This window comes from Trachypithecus francoisi, unplaced genomic scaffold, assembly GCF_009764315.1.
Source record: "Trachypithecus francoisi isolate TF-2019V2 unplaced genomic scaffold, Tfra_2.0 Lachesis_group2, whole genome shotgun sequence".
In the NCBI taxonomy this organism is placed as follows: Eukaryota; Metazoa; Chordata; class Mammalia; order Primates; family Cercopithecidae; genus Trachypithecus; species Trachypithecus francoisi.
Window position 1 is genome coordinate 110,065,223 of NW_022681465.1, and position 16,073 is coordinate 110,081,295.

Sequence of the window (16,073 nt, forward strand, 5' to 3'; positions counted from 1 at the left end):
TCAGGTGTTCATAGTTTTCCTCATTGGACTTAATCCAGGTGTTCCAAGCAAGTCCCATGGTCCCAGGCCAGGTGTTGACAGGTGCCCTCAATGGGGACAGCCCAGGTGTTCCCAACTGTCTTAATTAGGCCAAATGCAGATACCCATAGTTGCCTCATTGGGCTCAGCCAAAACGAACAAGGCTATCCTCCTGAGCCCACAGCAGGTATGTATAGCTTTCCACATTGGGGTCAGCCCAGGTATTCATAGCCATATGCTTTGGGCCCATCCCCGTTATTCCAAGTGATTTCATTGGGCCCAATCCAGGTGTGCACAGCCATTCTCATTGGTCTGGCACGGGTGTTCACAGGTATCCTCCTTGGCCTCAGGCCACATGTTCACACTCCATCTGACTGGGCCCAGACTAGGTCTGCAAAGCTGTCTTAACCGGGAGCAGCCCATGCTTTCACAGCAGTCTTCACTGGTGCTGGCCGGGTTTCTCAAAGCTGTCACTTGGCCGAACCTCAGTGCACATAGCCATCCTCATGCAGCACAGCTCGGGTATCCGTAGCCGTCTGCACTGGGGCCAGCTCAGGTGTTCCCAGCTATCCTCATTAGTCTCAGCACAGGGGTTCACAGCTGTCCTTATTGGCTGAGCCCAGTTGTTCATCGCAGTCATTACATGAGCAAGACCGGGTATTCATGGCTGTTCTCATTAGGGGCGAGCCCAGATGTTAGTAGCACTCCTCATCTGGGCCAGCCCAGGCATTCACAGCCGTCCTCATCATGAGCAGTTTCAGTGTTCAAAGCTGTCCTTCTGTGGCCAGCCTGGTTGCTCACTGCTGATTTTACTGGGCCCAGCCCAGGTTTTCCCAGCTTCCCTCACTGGGGCTAGCGCAGGTGTTCAAGGCTTTCCTCATTGGGCCCAGGCCACAGGTTCATAGCCGTCTCCATCAGAGAAAGCCAAGGTGTTCACAGCCATCCTTTCTGGGTCCAGCCAAAGTCACACTCACTTGGGCCCAGGCCTGGTTTTAATAGTCGTCCTCAGTGGGATTAGCCCAGTTGTTCACAGCGTCTTTCTGGGGGTGGGTTTAGGAGTAGAGAGCCATTCGTCTTGGGCCCAGCCAGCTGTTCATAGGCATCCTCATGGGGGCAGGCTCAGGCACTCACAGTGGCTCTCACTGAAACCAGGGCAGGTGTTTTGGCTGTCTTCACTGGGCCCAGACTAGACATTCGTAGCTGTGCTCAAGCCGACCAGCCACGGTGTTGACAGCTGTCTTCATGGCAATCATCCCCGGTGCCACAGCTGTCCTTACTGGCTTAGCCCAAGTGTTCTCAGCTGTAGTCCTTGGGCCCAGGCCAGGTGTTCACAGCCATCCTCATGGACTCAGCCTCGGTTTTCATTGCTGCTCTAAGTGAGCCCAACTAAAGGGTTCACAGCTGTTGATTTTGGGCCGAGCCCAAACACTCCAAGCTGTCCTTAGAGGGCCCAGCCAAGGTATTCACAGGTGTCCCCAATGATAAGTAGCCCAGGTGTTAGTCCTTGTCCCCAGTGGGCCTAGACCAGTGTTCACAGACATCCTTGGGCCAACCCAGGAGTTCAATGCTGACTTCACTGGGCCCTGCCTAGCTCTTCACAGCTGTCCTCGCTGGGCCCAGGCCAGGTGTTCACAGCCATCCCATCAAGGTCAGCCCAGGAGTTCACAGCCTTCCCCATTTGTATGAGCTCATTATTTCATAGCTATCAATACCAAGGCAAGTCCAGGAGTTCACGCATCCCTTCAGTAACATCAAGTTCAGGGTTAAGAGCCATTTTCATTGGCCCCCGGCCACCTGTTCGTAGCTGTCTTCATTGTGTCCAGCCCAGGGCATCGCAGCTGTCTTCATCCAGGCCTGCACCAGTGTTCACAGTGGTTCTCAACGAAGCCAGCCAAGGAGTTCTCTGTCGTCCACATGACAGCCAGCCCAGATATCCACAGCCATCATCATCGAGGCCAGCCGGTTTGTTCAAATGTGTGCTAATTGGTGCCATCAACCCTCATAGAGGCCATCCCAGGTATTGACAGCCATTCACACTGGGCCCAGCCCAGGTGTCCACACCTGTCCCCATTGGGCCTAGCCCTGGTGTTCCTGGCTTTCCTTGCAAAATTTCTCCCAGTTTTCAGCAGTTTTCGTGGTCCCAGGCCAGGGCTTCACAGATGTCCTCAGTGGGGACAGCCCATTTCTTCACCGTTGTCTTAATAAGGCCTGGTGCAGATGTTCATAACTGTCCTCATTCTGCTCAGTCAAAATAAACAGAACTGTCTTCCTGAGCACACACTAGGTGTTTCTAGCTGTCCACATTGGGGTCAGCCCGGGTGTTCATAGCCATACGTTCTGTTCTGGGCCCATTCCAGTTATTCAAAGCTGTCCTCTTGGGTCCAGCCCTGGTGTCCACAGCCATCCCCATTGGTCCCGGCACAGGTGTTCACAGCCATCCTCCGTGGCTCCAGGCCAGATGTTCACATTCAGTCTCACTGGGCCCAAACCAGGTGTGCAAAACTCTCTTAACTGGGAGCAGCCCGTGCTTTCACAGCGGTCTTCACTGGTGCCAGCCAGGTTGCTCTAAGCTGTCACAGGGCCAAACCTTGGTGTATGTAGCCATCCCCATGCAGCACAGCTCAGGTATCCATAACCATCCTCACTGGGGTCTGCTCAGGTATTCCCAGCCATCCTCATTAGTCTCAGCACAGGGGTTCACAGCTGTCCTCATGGGCTGAACCTAGTTGTTCATCACAATCATTACTTCAGCATGGACAGGTATTCACGGCTGTTCAAATTGGGGGCGAGCCCAGGAGCTAATAGTGGTCCTCATCTGGGCCCGTGCAGGCATTCACAGCCGTCCTCATCGTGAGTAGTTTCCATGTTCAAAGCTGTCCTTCTGTGGCCAGCCTGGTTGTTCACTGCTGATTTTACTGGGCCCAGCCCAGGTTTTCCCAGCTTCCCTCACTGGGGCTAACACCAGTGTTCAAGGCTTTCCTCCTTGGCCCAGGCCACGGGCTCATAGCCGTCTTCATCAGGAAAGCCAAGGTGTTCACAGCCATCGTTTCTGGGTCCAGCCGAAGTAGCCCTCACTTGGGCCCAGGCCTGGTTTTAATAGTCGTCCTCAGTGGGATTAGCCCAGTTGTTCACAGCATCTTTCTCGGGGTGGGTTTAGGAGTAGAGAGCCATTCGTCTTGGGCCCAGCCAGCTGTTCACTGGCATCCTCATGGGGGCAGGCTCAGGCGCTCACAGTGGCTCTCACTGAAACCAGGGCAGGTGTTTTGGCTGTCTTCACTGGGCCCAGACTAGACATTCATAGCTGTGCTCAAGCCGACCAGCCACGGTGTTGACAGCTGTCTTCGTGGCAATCATCCCCGGTGCCACAGCTGTCCTTACTGGCTTAGCCCAAGTGTTCTCAGCTGTAGTCTTTGGGCCCAGGCCAGGTGTTCACAGCTGTCCTCACAGACCCAGCCCAGGTTTTCATAGCCGCCCTCACTGGGCCCAGCTCAGGGATTCATAGCTGTTGACTTTGGGCCAAGCCCAAACACTCCAAGCTGTCCTTAGAGGGCCCAGCCAAGGTGTTCGGAGCTGTTCTCAATGATAAGGTGTTTGTACTTGTCCTCGTTGGGCCAAGACCAGTGTTCACAGACGTTTTCGTGGGGCCAACATAGGAGCTCCATGCTGACCTCACTGGGCCCTGCCTAGCTCTTCATGGCTGTCCTCACTGGGCCCTGCCTAGCTCTTCATGGCTGTCCTCACTGGGCCCTGCCTAGCTCTTCATGGCTGTCCTCACTGGGCCCTGCCTAGCTCTTCATGGCTGACCTCACTGGGCCCTGCCTAGCTCTTCATGGCTGTCCTCACTGGGCCCTGCCTAGCTCTTCATGGCTGACCTCACTGGGCCCTGCCTAGCTCTTCATGGCTGACCTCACTGGGCCCTGCCTAGCTCTTCATGGCTGACCTCACTGGGCCCTGCCTAGCTCTTCATGGCTGACCTCACTGGGCCCTGCCTAGCTCTTCATGGCTGACCTCACTGGGCCCAGGCCAGGTGTTCATAGCTATTCCCATCAAGGTCAGCCCAGGGGTTCACAGCCTTCCTCGCTTGTATGAACTCAGGTTTTTACAGCAACAGTTTTTTATAGCTATTATTATCAAGCCATTCCTATGAGTTCAGGCCTCCTCCCCATTGACATCAAGCCCAGGGTTAAGAGCTATTTTCTTTGGCCCCAGGCCACCTGTTCATAGCTGTCTTCATTTTGTCCAGCCCAGTGCTTCCCAGCTGTCTTCATCCAGGCCTCACCAGTGTTCACAGTGGTCCCCATGTAAGCCTGCCAAGGAGTTCTCTGTCATCCACATGACAGCCAGCCCAGATGTCCATAGCTGACCTCATTGAGGCCACCCAGTTCGTTCACATGTGTGCTAACTGGTGCTGGCCACCCTCTTAGAGGCCATCTCAGGTATTGATAGCCATCCACACTGGGCCCAGCCCAGGTGTCCACATCTGTCCCCATTTGGCCTAAGCCTGGTGTTCATAGCTTTCCTCACAGGCCTTCTCCAAGTTGTTACCAGAAGTTTCCATGGTCCCAGAGCTGGGTTTCACAGATGTCCTCAATGGGGACAGCCCATCTGTTCACTGTTGTCTTCATTAGGCCTGGTGCAGATGTTCACAGTCGTCCTCGTTCAACTCAGCCAAAATGAACAGAACTGTCCTCCTGAGCACACACCAGCTGTTTCTAGCTGTCCACATTGGGGTCAGCCCAGGTGTTCATAACCGTATGTTCTGGGCCCACCCTGGTTATTCTCTGCTGTCCTCTTCGGCCACAGGTGTTCACAGCCATCCTCATTGGTCCTGGCACAGGTGTTCACAGCCATCCTCATTGGTCCTGGCACAGGTATTCACAGCCATCCTCATTGGTCCTGGCACAGGTGTTCACAGCTATCCTCCTTGGCTCAGGCCAGATGTTCACACTCAATCTCACTGGACCCAGACCAGGTCTGCAAAGCTGTCTTAACCAGGAGCAGCCCATGCTTTCACAGCGGTCTTCACTGGTGCTGGCCGGGTTTCTCAAAGCTGTCGCTTGGCCGAACATTGATGTACATAGCCGTCCTCATGCAGCACAGCTCGGGTATCCATAGACGTCCTCACTGGGGCCGCTCAGGTGTTCCCAGCCATCCTCATTTGTCTCAGCACAGGCGTTCACAGGACACAGCCTGGGCCACCACGAAGGCTCTGCTGCCCTCTAGAAAGATCTGCCCCCAAGCCTCACTCGCACTGCCATTAATGCATCCGACCAGGCACACCCCACAGGCAGGCTGCAGCGAGAGGACCCGGGAGCTCCTCACCCTTAATAAAAAAGAGCGCTGAGCTTATTTAAAATGGATATCCAAGCTATAAGCATATTCGCAACGCCTTTATGTTTTTGTCTTCGTAAATCGTGCTTTCCTGAAAAAGGTTTTTTGCTTAGTCAAAGTTACTTTTTTCCACTCTGTCTTGCCACTCTTGGTGCATGCATAAAAAATCCTAGAATAGCTTCTGGTGGCCTGGGACTTCCTGGGAAAAATGAAAAGGTGCCACAAATCCCATTTTGGGGAAAATCTCTGTTTTCTTTATGGAACCCCTGGAATTAAAGGTGAATAAGGACCTCTCCGAAGCTGTCTTTATCTTCTAGCTATGCTTGTTTATTAGACCCTGAAAAGTGTTTCCCTAGACCCGTCCTTAAAAGGACCTCACCAAGAGACCAATAATCCAATTCGAAATTAGCAAATGTAAATCTTATAATACATCTTTTTCTGGTTGTCTGTGTGGCTATATATGTGTTATGTGTGCAGTGTCTATTAAAAAGAACTCTAATCAGTTGACCTAAGAAAGATTAGGACTTAAATGAAATATTTTTAAAGGAAATGTTAAGCCAAGTAATACTGTGTGTGTTACCATTTTACTTAATTCTTCAGTTGAAACAAAATTGTGGGGTTTTTATTATGTGTGTGTGCTTTTGCTAAATGTCCTAGTTAGCTGTACTGAGATATACCAGCAGTATTTATGGTTTGTTTTAATTCTTAGGTATTTTCTGCAGCTCTGACTTTAGTTTACGAAGACACACTAAACTGTATTGCACAGTTCACAATTTAATTACTTAAGGGATCAATCTGGGCATTGTTCTTGGTCTTAAATTTAACAGCAAACACAGGACATGTGTATTATCACTATATTAATTTTCAAAGGCTTTTCTTTGACATTTAAAACCGTGACAACAGATGTTCACATTTGATGTGTATAGAAACTTAACAATGTATTTATTAATTTTATTAAAAATTTCATAAACCTTGTTTTTCTTTTTTTTTTTTTTTTGAGACGGAGTCTCGCTCTGTCACCCAGGCTGGAGTGCAGTGGCCAGATCTCAGCTCACTGCAAGCTCCGCCTCCCGGGTTCACGCCATTCTCCTGCCTCAGCCTCCCGAGTAGCTGGGACTACAGGCGCCGCCACCTCGCCCGGCTAGTTTTTTGTATTTAGTAGAGACGGGGTTTCACCGTGTTAGCCAGGATGGTCTCGATCTCCTGACCTCGTGATCCGCCCGTCTCGGCCTCCCAAAGTGCTGGGATTACAGGCTTGAGCCACCGCGCCCGGCCCAAACCTTGTTTTTCAAAATAAATTTATATCAAATCCGGCTTCCCAGAAATGATAACAGTTAAGTATGTCAATGTAATAAATGTGTATGTCAGTGTACCTCAGGAGAAATGTGTTCTTGAAAATAGTGGAGACTTGGCAACCAAAATCATTTTTAAAATCTTACACTGGCCGGGCGCGGTGGCTCAAGCCTGTAATCCCAGCACTTGGGAGGCCGAGACGGGCGGATCACGAGGTCAGGAGATCGAGACCATCCTGGCGAACACGGTGAAACCCCGTCTCTACTAAAAATACAAAAACTAGCCGGCGACGTGGCGGGCGCCTGTAGTCCCAGCTACTCGGGAGGCTGAGGCAGGAGAATGGCGTAAACCCGGGAGGCGGAGCTTGCAGTGAGCTGAGATCCGGCCACTGCACTCCAGCCTGGGCGACAGAGCGAGACTCCGCCTCAAAAAAAAAAAAAAAAAAAAAAAAAAAAAAAAAAAAAAAACAAAAATCTTACACAAAACCCTTGTGCCTTTCCACAAGTGTCTTCTAGGCTTTGAGGGCAGTTGCCTCGAGCACTACTTCCCAATTGGTTTTCTAATGTCACCAAGTGAAGAAAAGACCTGTGCACACAGGACACAGCATGGTCTGACGCTCACAGTGTTTTCCTTTATCTCTGCAGACGTTCTCAGCAATTCGGGCAAGCTGTACGTACTCTGGGATCACCGCTTTGCTAAGGAACAATCTTAGTGTGAGAAAGGTGACACTTTACTCCCCACATTCTGGATTGAGCTTCTTGCTGGAAATGAGGTTTGGTCAGTTTGGTGTAAAAAAAAGAATGAAGAGTTGAGTCAACAACTGTGGCCATCCACTGTAGTTCCCAGAAGCAGTGATGTCATTGAAATAGGAATAGGGTGCATCGGGGTGGAGAGGTATGGAGGAGAGAGTCCGTGTGGAGTGATGGTGAACGCCTTTGGGAGTGTGTGTGCATTTCTCTAGAAAGCATGTTCCCCTGTGCAAAGCACGACCCAAGGATCAATGTTCTAGAAACAACATTCCATCCCCATATCAGTCAACACTTCATCCTTCACCACAGCTGTACCGGAAGGTTAGTTGAACACCCCCCGTCCTCAGATTGGAGATGGTGGAGAGATGAATTTCCCAAACTCTCAATTTCCTGAATGGAAAAGGCAAATGTGAACTCAGGAAGGGGTGAAAGGTTGACCTGATGGGCTGCTGCTCCGCAGTCGTCACGTGGCCCTGGTATAACTCGTCACCACAGCAGGGAGTTCCAGCATGTGTGTGTGCATGTGGAGGCACGACAGCCTAGAGAGATCCCAACACTGCCCAGCACTGTAAGAGGTTCTCAGTGATGGCGAGAGGCAGGGTAGCAACACAGTGGACTTTGGGGTGGTCCTTCATGTGAAACACGCGTAGGGGAGTCACAGGCTTTTGGCTGCGGTGGTGGTGTCAGTTCTCAGCTGCTGTTCAAAAGCAGAGAATAATCAGGGACATGTCCCATTGTATTTACAGATATGATTGGACCCAATGGGGAGGCTCATGCCTATAATCCCAGCACTTTGAGAGGTTGAGACAGGAGGATCACTTGAGCCCAGGAGTTTAAGATCAGCCTGGGCAACATAGTAAAACCACATCTACAAAAAATACAAAAATTAGCCGGGCGTGGTGACGTGCTCCTATAGTCCCAGTTTCTCAGGAGGTTGAGGCAGGAGGATTGCTTTAGCCTTGCAGGTTGAGGCTGCAATGAGTCACGATTATGCCACTGCATCTCATCTGGGTGACAGAGTGAGACCCTGTCACAAAAAAGCAAACCAAACCAAAGCAAAAATCATGAGGACCACAAGCCTTAGAAATGCTCCAGCTTAGTGACATACACTCAAGAGACAGTGACCAATATGATCTGAAAACACAACTTGGGTGTTAGCCTGGCGCCCCTCTTCCCTGCTGGAATCTCTAACATTGGGCTAGAGAGGATCAGTGCCCCACGTGCTGCCCCCATGACGCGCTGTCCCAGTGTCGGAGCCAGTGTGAGTGTGAGCAGCAATCGACTCCATGGCGACGTGCACACGTTGTATGGAAAAGAGAGTGGAAGGACAGATAGCCCGTGCTAAATAAGGGTTATCTTTAAATGGGAAAAAAACTGAGTATTTTCAAAGCTTTGTTTCATTGTCCTATAAACAAAGCATTAGTGAATAAATCTAACATTTTAGTTCGAATTAAATCTTCTCTTTAAAGTTGCTTGTCAAGTAGAAAACCTCTAGGAGGGATGATAGTCACCGCAGCAGCACAGGTGGATTCTAGGGAGGAAATGATGTTGGAAGGATGCAGGAAGGGAGGGCGAGTGAGCTGGGGTCAGATGAGGAGGCAGGAGCCCTGAGAGGCTGCGGGGACACACAGCCTGCCCTGGGTGCTGTGTCCTGTTGGAGATGGGCTATTCCACGTTGATGAGGTGGCCTGGAGTTAGAAAGCCTTTCCTCCCTGCTCCTCTCCTGCACCTGCTGCCCTCCATCCACAGCCACGTCAACCAGTGGCTTGAATCGTTGATGAGCAACACTGCCAAGGTGCTAACAGCCACTCTGTGTCCTCCTGGTTCCCGCTGAGGATCCCCTGGAAGGCCTCACCAATGAGCTCAGATGAGATTGCCCATGGCATTTGAAGGTCAAGCCACCTGGTTTCATCTGAGAGAAAGTTACTTTCTTAGCTTTATCTTATTAAATTAAAACAAGATATGATCGTATGTATCACAGGTGACTTAAATACAGTGGGGGGAATTCTGAATGAGTCTGTCCCCCACTGAGGCTTGATTTAAGGCAGCAGGAGAAAATGACAGCATCAGCCACGCCCTGAGTGGCAGTGAGCTTTTCCCTTAGTAGCTTTTCTCCTTGGGGCAAAATCACTTAATTGCCAAGCAACATGACCTTGAGAGGAAACATCCTCCAGGAGAAACTTCAGCATGAGTCGGTTTGTCCTGTTCTTCTTCTGTGTTCCTTTGAACACTGTTTCCCGTCTGGTTTTCTAATGTCACCAAGTGAAGAAAAGACCTGCGCACACAGGATGCAGGATGGTCTGAAGCTCACAGTTTCTTTTTCTCTAAATACAGGCTGACAAACACGCCAAAGAAAAAGGTGTGTGTTCTGGAATCACTCTTTTCTAAGGAAAGATCTACAGTGTTGCAAAAGGTGGCACTTCCTAGTCTGCTTTTGCTGGAGAGCCACTTTGGTGTGAGCTCCCTGACAGAAATGAGGTTTGGACAGTTTGGTGTTAAAAACACTGAGTCCAGTAAAGAACTGTGACCATCCACTCGAGTCCGGGGAGGCAGGATTGTCATGTAGATGGAACAGTGTGGTGTGCCTCGGGGTGGGGAGGTACGGAGGAGAGTCGTGTGGAGTGATTGGGAACGTCTTGGGAGTGTGTGTGCATTTCCCCAGAAAGCATGTTCCCCTGTGCAGAGCACAACCCACGGAGCACTTTTCCTAAAAAATTGCATCACCACTGCACACTTCACTAAAATAATGCATTCATTCTCCACCACAGCTGTACCTGAAGGTAAATTTTATATCCTCATCCTCAGTTAGAGACGGTGCGGAGATGAATTTCCCAGGCTCTCGATCTCCTAAATGGAAGAGGCGAATGTGAACTCAGGAATGGATGGAGGGTTGATGCAATGGGCTACTGTTGTGCACTCACCAGCCAGCCCTGGTATAACTCGTCATGCCAGGGAATTCCGGCATCTGTCTGATGTGGAAGGATGAGAGCCTAGAGAGGCCCCAAACACTGAGCGTAGGGAGGTCTCAAAGATTCCCTAACCCAGGGTAGGAATAGTCACATTTTCCATGGGACTTTGGTGTGATCGTTAATGTGAAACACACACAGAGAGTTCACAGGCTGTCAGCAGCAGTGGTGGGGTCATTTCTCAGTTCGTGGTCAAAAGCAGAGAATAATCAAGGACATGGTCTATTGTGTTTAATAACAGGATCATCACAAGCCTCAGAAATGCTCCAGTTGGCCAGGTGGGTGGCTCATGCCTGTAAACCTAGCACTTCAGGAGGCTGAGGCAAGAGGATGGCTTGAGTCCAGGAGGTGGAGATCAGCCTAGGCAATGTGGCAAAAACCCGTATCTACTAAAAATAATCAGCTGTGTGTGGTGGTGCACCTATATTAGTCCCAGCTATCTCGGAGGCTGAGTGGGGAGGATCACTTGAGCCCAGAAGGTGCAGGTTCCAGTGAGCAGAGATCAAGTTACTACAGTCCAGCTTGGGTGACAGAGACTGTTTATCAAAAAAATAATAAAGAGGAAAAATAAATGCTTTAGTTGAGGAGTAAACACAATGAAGACCCAGCACCGAATGTGGTCTCAAGGAACAACTTGGGTGTTAGCCTACCACCCATCTCCCCTGCGCGGCTGGGTTGGGGAGGGTCCGCACCCTCACCTGCTGCCCCCATGATGGGCTGTCCCAGTGTCAGAGACCCTGTGCATGTAAGCAGCAACGGACTCCCGACGCACACAGACATTGCATTGAGTGCCAGGACAGATAGCAGTTGTTAAGTAGGAGTTACCTTTAAATGAAAAAACAACTTACTATTTTTGAAGCTTTGTTTTATTGTCTTTAAAACAAAAGGTTAGTGAATATATAGAATATTTTGGCTAGAATGAAATATTCTTCCTAAACGAAGGTTTCTTTTTACCAAGTATAAAATATTCTAGAATGACAGATACACACATCAACACCACAGGTGAATTCTAGGGAGGAAATGACCTTGAAGGACTCAGGAAGGGAGGGCAAGTGAGCTCAGATCAGGTCAGGAGGCAGGAGCCCTGAGAGGCTGCGTGGACGCACAGCCTGCCCTGGGTGCTGTGTCCTGTTCCAGATGGGCTATTTCACTTGCTGAGGCGGCCTGGGGCTAGAAAGCTGTTCTTCCCTGCTCCTCCTTGCACCTGCTGACCATCACTCTTTGCCTTCCTAGATTCCACCGAGGATCTGGAGGTGGAACATTCGAAGAAGAAAAAACCTCCATGGAAAGTGAAGGTCAGACCCCCTGCATTTGAGGAATACAGTTGCTTTCCTAGCTTTATCTTTCTGAATGAGCCTAAGAGATGAGAATCTGACAGTATGTATTATAGACAACCTATACAGTTGTCCTTGGTCAGGGGAATTCTGAGTGAGAGCCTGTTCCCCAGTGAGGCTTGATTTTAAATAGCAGGATACAATGACAGCATTAGCCACACACTGTGTGGCCGTGAGCTTTTTTCCTTAGCAGCTTGATTCTCTCCTTGGAACAAAATTACTTAGTTGCCAAGCCACATGGACTTGGAGGAAACATACTCCAAGGAAACTGTGTCTGTAGCATGAGGCGGTTTGTCCTGTTCTTTTGTGTTCCTTGAACTTCATCACTGTTTCCCACCTAGTTTTCTAATGTCACCAAGTGAAGAAAAGGCCTGTGCACGCAGCACACAGCATGGTCTGGCACTCACAGCAATATGTTTTCTGTGATTACAGGAGGCCTGGAGAGAGCAGGAGAGTGGTATGTATGGGGGAATCCCTCCCGTGTGAATGAAGAATCCAGATGATGAGGAATGTGCCACTGTCTCGCTGGCTCTCCTGCAGACAGGCAGCCGAAGTTGAGCTTCCTGTTGTAACTGAGGACCCAGGCTGTGGTGGAGAAGTGGTTGCTCCAGATAAGGAGAGACAGGCACATTCTGCAGTCCCTGAGAGGAACTGCATTCTCTGTATGTGGGGTGGAGTTGTGTGCATGGGACTGGCGTGTGTTGGCCAAGGTTGATCTATCCCAGAATCCTATTTAACTGGAGGGAGCCTCACAGCTCCTGGCCAGGGCAGCTGCTTCACACTAGTTGCAGCAGAGGTGGGAGGGGAGCCAGTTCCAGTGCAGGATGAGCTAAGCAAAGGGAGGGGCTGCCCCAGAGGCCAGGTGTTCCTTGCAAATCTCCCTTGTGACCCATAAGACATCACTTTGCTTGTTTTTCTGAGATGGACTTGGAATCATCAGTCCCAAAGTCTGTGACCTGCCACCCATGGGTGGAAGAATTCTGGCCATGGCTGGTCACTGTGAGAGCAGAGGTCAAGTCCTCCGTGTTCTTCTCATCCCAGAGCTCAGCCCCGGGCAGCCCATCTTGGGGCCCCAGTGATGTTCTGATGCACACAGCCGTGCGCTGAGATAGACCACGAGTGTGAAAAGGCTTCCTGCTCACACTCCTCAGTCTGCTGAGTCCCACACATTTCCAGGTTCCTGTGTGGACTCTGGTTCAGGGTCAGGGGGAAGTGCCTGGGCTCCCCTCTCTGTCTGCTGTTGTGGTCCCGTCTGCTCCTGGATCGTGAAATTAAGGATTAAAATAGCAAATATTGTGTGTAGCTCACCATATTTTAAAGTTCATTAAAATAACTGCAGTAGGAGCATAGGTATTTTTAGGAAGGTTAAATGACATAGTAACATTTTTATGAAAAAGAGGATATTTACTAGGCTTCTTCGAGGAGACCCTGTCCTGGAGTGATGTTGTGCATTTGTGTGCTGCCTGTGTGAACACTGCCTACTTCACAGTGATGAGGGTGGCTTAGCCAGAGACTCGAGGCTGTGTCTCCCAGGGCTCTCCTGATGGTCTCCTCTGCCTCCTTCACCAGGGAGGGTGGCCCAGCAGCAGCTTGGCTCGTGTTCTCACCCACCTCCTCCACACACGCCAGCCCTGTGTGCCCAGCACCCAAGGCTGCCAGAGATCCTTCAGCGGCTCCCATGGCTGACAGTGACTCTGTATTTCCTAGTGACGGTGACCAATCAGATCATTCCAGAAGCGGTTGTAGCTCATCGCAAGGTAAAGTCTTCTTTCTTTGTCTGAGACGGGAATTTTATTTATCTTGGTTTCTTTCCATTTCATTTGAATTATGATATGCAAATCTCACCATGGAAATTATAGATGAATTGCAGAATTTCTTGGTGGGCAAATGTAAGTAAGAGTCTATTACCAACTAAGAGCTGATTCAAGATGGTGCCCATAGGTGACAGCTTTAGTGACAAACTGCATGGCAGAGAGCATTTTCCTCCTGAGAAATTCGTTCTTGAAAATGACGGTGACTTTGCAACCAAAATCATTTTGAAAATCTTACACAAAACTCTTGTGCCTTTCCACTATGTCTTCTAGGCTTTATTTTGGGGTCATAGCCTCAGGCACTATTTCCTGTCTGGGTTTCTAATGTCATCATGTAAGCAAAGACCTGTGCACACAGGACACAGCATGGCCGATGCTCACAGTGTTTCCTTTCTCTATATGCAGCGAACAGGAGGACTAGGACCTCCCAGGAAAGGACGTAAGTATTCTGGACGCACCCCTTTCCTAAGAAAAAATCTTCATTGTTGAGAAAGGTGGAACTTACTAGCCTGTTTTTGCTGGAGAGCCACTTTGGATTGAGCTGCCTGCCAGAAATGAGGTTTGGACAGTTTGGTTAGAAAACATTAAGAGTCTACTAAAGAACTGTGACCATCCCAGTCTAGTCCTGTTCTTCAGCACCCAAGACTGCCAGAGGTCCTTCAGCAGCTCCCACGGCTGACAGAGACTCTATGTTTCCTAGCGACGATGGCTAGTGAGATACTTCCAGAAATGACCCTAGCTCTTTGCCAGGTAAAGTCTTCTTTCTTTCTTTGAGAGGAGAATTTTATTTCTCTTGGTTTATTTCCATTTTATTTGCATTATGATATGCAAATCTCACCATGGAAATTGTAGATGAATTGCAGAATTTCTTGGTGGGCAAATGTAAGTAAGAGTCCACTACCAACTAAGAGCTGATTCAAGATGGCACCCGTAGGTGGCAGCTTCAGGGACAGGCTGCATGGCAGAAAGCATTTTCCTCATGAGAAATGCTGGCTTTTAAAAAGAATGTAGAATTTGCAACCAAAAGAAATTGGTCTAGATAGAAGCAGCTGGACCCCATAGTGTGGCACGTGTTCATTTGAACATTCTACAGTGACCTGTCACTGAGGTCGTCTGAAGATGGAGCCCTTGTCTACGGCCGTAGCACCCTGAGTGCACTCGCTGCCATCCCATGATGAAGGTCCTGCCTCCGTCCCAGCTGCCACTCTGTGAACTGCCGTTTGACACTGCAGAGCCCGGAGACCAGTGGTGAAGACGGGAGGCGACCTTCGCTGCTCTTCTCAAGGTGTGCTTACTTCCCTCTTCTCACTGCAGTTTCTTCAGATCAGCCGCTTGGACTTCAAATGTCTCCCTGATTTTTTTTTTATTTCCCCAACTCCAGCTTGTCTATAGATGTACAAATTTTAGAGTTTTATGACTCAGTTTGTATTCTTGATTTTTCTATCAAGATTTTTGCCTTAAACATTTTCCTCTATTTAGAAAAATGTCCCATTTCCCATGCCAAGTTTATGCAGGCTTTTTGCTAGAATAGATCCGGAAGGAACACAGCAACACTGCCTTCACCAGATCCGGAGAATCTTGATACCAAGTGTGGTGTGAGACAGCCCACGAGAGGGAGATTACAGGCCAGTCTTCTGAATAGAGACATCCAAACCTGAAACCAAATATTAGAGCTGAATGCAGAGACTGCTACAAACAGTAATGAGTTATTTCATGATTTGAAACAATGTTGCCTCGTTTAAAGGTTTTGGGAATTGTTTTAAAGAAAAATTCAAAAGATAAATACAACTGAATGAATGTAAACAGTTATAAAATAGAAAACGTTATAAGGTGATAAAAGGCTTATGAAACATGTTTTATAACCTCATAATTTCTAATCCCAATCAAAACTGGGATAGATTTGTTATAAGGTCTTATTAAAATTAGCTACAGTATTAAACATACGCTAATATCAAACTAGAATTTTGGTTGAAAAGTAAGCTGTTCTTAAGATATGAATTTGTTCTCAGTGAGCATACAAGAGGTAACAATTTTTCATTCTGAAATCTGTTTCTTTTTAAAACTTCTCAGACTGATGCCTCAGAAGTTCGACTTTTACTGTGTCTCTTTATGTGTAATTTACAGGTCCCACATCATCGCCTTCTGTTTCTTTTTTCCTGGAAAAGTTGCATCTTTATACTTGGCTGGGATGATAACTCTCCTTTTCTTTCTTTTTTTTTTTTTGTTTGTTCGTTTGTTTTTGGAGACGGGGTCTCCCTCTGTCACGAAGGCTGCAGTGCAGTGGCACAAACTCGGCTCACTGCAACCTCTACCTTCAAATTTTCATCAGCTCCGTCACCTTCCCCCAGGTTCTAATTCTGTCACTGTAACACCAACACGTTTGCCTTCAAGGTCTAAAAAGCGGACATTGGTCTCAGCTGTCACATGGTTTTGTGCTCTTGGCTTTTGGTCTATCTGGGTTGTCTCCTGCGAGCAGGCGGGGGAACTCGCTTTCCTGCTCACGGTCCTCCTCCTCCGGCACCTGCTCATGGCCCGGGGCACACTTTTCCTGTCTCTCATTAACATGGATGG

At 49.0% G+C, this 16,073-nt stretch overlaps 2 long non-coding RNA genes across 3 annotated transcripts; both read left to right on the forward strand.

The window, feature by feature from the left end:
* Positions 1-1,354: 1,354 nt before the first annotated feature.
* On the forward strand, positions 1,355-7,370 carry LOC117065320. Its single transcript, XR_004429886.1, has 2 exons — positions 1,355-2,035; positions 7,287-7,370. It is a non-coding gene; the product is annotated as an uncharacterized LOC117065320 (long non-coding RNA).
* Positions 7,371-11,590: 4,220 nt separating this feature from the next.
* On the forward strand, positions 11,591-15,534 carry LOC117065319. Of its 2 annotated transcripts, XR_004429885.1 has the most exons (4): positions 11,591-11,652; positions 12,124-12,148; positions 13,399-13,448; positions 13,908-15,534. It is a non-coding gene; the product is annotated as an uncharacterized LOC117065319 (long non-coding RNA). The 2 variants fall into 2 exon arrangements; XR_004429884.1 differs by lacking the exons at positions 13,399-13,448; positions 13,908-15,534 and adding an exon at positions 13,261-13,396.
* Positions 15,535-16,073: the final 539 nt, after the last annotated feature.